Source organism: Penaeus vannamei, chromosome 4, assembly GCF_042767895.1.
Source record: "Penaeus vannamei isolate JL-2024 chromosome 4, ASM4276789v1, whole genome shotgun sequence".
Lineage (NCBI taxonomy): Eukaryota > Metazoa > Arthropoda > Malacostraca > Decapoda > Penaeidae > Penaeus > Penaeus vannamei.
This window is the reverse complement of record NC_091552.1, coordinates 34596015-34598514: the sequence shown is the minus strand read 5'-3', so window position 1 is coordinate 34598514 and position 2500 is coordinate 34596015. Positions and strand designations below refer to the sequence as shown.

The following is a 2500-nucleotide window of genomic DNA, read 5'->3' as shown; positions in this document are numbered from 1 at the left end:
ATCGTTGAGATGAATTTGCCCCTAAAAATAGATCCTTATGCACCCACTGGCATCCGAAACCACATCTTACCAAACCCTTCTACAAAGAGGTGTTTTCTGTCACAAATAACCAGGTGTTGGGACCGCATTGCACGGAGCTCTGCAAACCTGTCGAGGGAATTGCCAAATACCACGACTTGCGGCCGATTAGCGCGGACCAAAACACCCTTCGTTCTAACACATGCTTTTTTTTTTTTTTTTTTTTTGCCGAGACGCGCAGCTAAACTAACATCTTTGTACCTGTATTAATTCTTGTACTTACAATGTGATTGACAATAGTGATATTTTTTATATTTTACAGTGATAATACAGTGATTTTTTTTTTTTTTATATTGGTATTATTTTCGTTAGGGACGAGCAGATACATGGGGTGTATTATATATGAAGTAATTACTATTATGGAGAAAAATATCTCCGTCTCTTATGCTCGCTCTTGTTTCCTGTGTTTTTTTTCTCTCTCTCTTGGTCTCTGACATGAATTCTAGCTTTGCATGTCTGTCTGTTCTTACGCAAGTTTTTACACACACACACACAGAAACACACACACACACACACACAGAGAAACACACAGAAACACACACACACACACACAGACACACACACACACAGAAACACACACACAGAAACACACACACACACACACACACACACACACACACACACACACACACACACACACACACACACACACACACACATACACGCACACACACACACACACACACACATACACACACAGAAACACACACAGAGAAACACACACACACACACATACACGCAGACTGAAATTCTGTTTCTTAATTCTTTACGTACGAACCAGATACAATTTATGTATCTGACAAACAGCGAATGTAAAAGAAGGCAGACCCAAAAGGGAGAACTTACGTAAGTTCAGAGAGAGAGAGAGAGAGAGAGAGAGAGAGAGAGAGAGAGAGAGAGAGAGAGAGAGAGAGAGAGAGAGAGAGAAAGGGAGAGAAAGAGAGAGAGAGAAAGGGAGGGAGGGAAGGAGAGAGCGAGATAGAGATAGAGATAGATATAGATAGATAGATAGATAGGTAGATAGATAGATAGATCGACAGAGAGAGAGAACTTACGTAAGTTTAGAGAAAGAGAGAGAGAAAGAGAGAGAGAGAGAGAGAGAGAGAGAGAGAGAGAGAGAGGAAGGGAGGGAAGGAGAGAGCGAGAGAGATAGAGATAGAGATAGATAGGTAGATAGATAGATAGATAGATAGATAGATAGATAGATAAAAAGATAGATAGAGAGAGAGCAAGAAAGAAATAAAAGAAAAAAAAGGAAGAAAACGAAAGAAAGAAAAAGAAAGAAAAGAAGCGAAAGAAAGAAATACAGAAAGAAACGAAAATCCTGCAAACGAACAAGCAGACAAAGAAAAAATAGACAAAGCAAACAAAGAAACAAACCGACAAACAAAGAAAGGATGAGACTAAAAAAAAAAGTTTACGAGAGGATGAGCGCGCATCCTCAACAATATCGGATGTAGCGTTTAGAAATTCGTTCTTTGATTACAATTGTGCGATTATACATCCTGTTGGTGAATTCCCTAAAAGCCTAACCTTTATTTCTAACGTTTTTTATTCGTATTTTTAGTTTTTTCGGTAAATCCCGTGCATATAGAAAATGGGTTTAGAAATGTATATTTTCATGGGGGGACTTAAGAATTTTGGATGTTTGGGAGACTAAGATGGAATGTTATCTTGTATTTTTGTTATTCTTTACGATATTTAATGATTCGTTTGTAAACTGAACACAAAATAAAACTTAGGAGTTATTGTTAGCAGTCATATACATATGCCTAGTGTGATATTGTACAAACTAACATTTGATAGGTAGATAAGCTTGGCAGCATTATTGATAAAAAATCTCATTATCAACTGTTCTTTTTAGTATCTTTATCATTATGAATATTTTTATATCAGGGCTCCTTTTCCTAATCATCATATATCAGCCATATTTTGTATACATCGAAACAAATAAACATTTAAAATAGTTTTTTCTTGTTTGAACTACCTTTAAAATCCATAAACTCGGAAATAAACGAATGAAAGCACGCACACACACAAACACACACACACACGCGCAAACGCACACACACAAAACACAAACACGTAAACGCACACACACAAACACAAACACAAACACGCAAACGCACATACAAACACACACACACACACGCACGGATTCTCTCTCTCTCCCTCTAGCCGCTGCCTACCTCCCCTCCTCTTTCTCTTTTTAGCCGACCCCCTCTTTCTTTTTCCCTCTCTATCCCTCTCCTTCTCCCTCTCTCTAACTATCTACCCTCCCTCTCTCTGTCTCTTTCTCTCTCTCTTTTCCTCCCTCCCTCTATCTCTCTCAAGCCCCCTCCCCCTTCCTCTCCCTCTCTCTACCCTCTCCTCTCTCTCTCGTAAGCATACTCCTCTTAGCGGCTTGTTTACAGCGGGTACT

General features: G+C 39.0%; 2 protein-coding genes across 2 annotated transcripts in view; one reads left to right on the top strand and one right to left on the bottom strand.

Annotated features, from left to right (window-relative positions):
• Window positions 1-2047, top strand: part of LOC113818777 (uncharacterized) — an 11904-nt gene extending 9857 nt beyond the window's left edge. The window contains exon 2 of the mRNA XM_070120916.1: window positions 1-2047. This exon is cut by the window's left edge and continues 1074 nt beyond it. The gene's annotated coding sequence lies outside the window, so the exon portion shown is untranslated.
• Window positions 1-2500, bottom strand: part of LOC113818924 (adenylate cyclase type 2) — a 96772-nt gene that overhangs the window by 83326 nt on the left and 10946 nt on the right. The window lies entirely within an intron of this gene.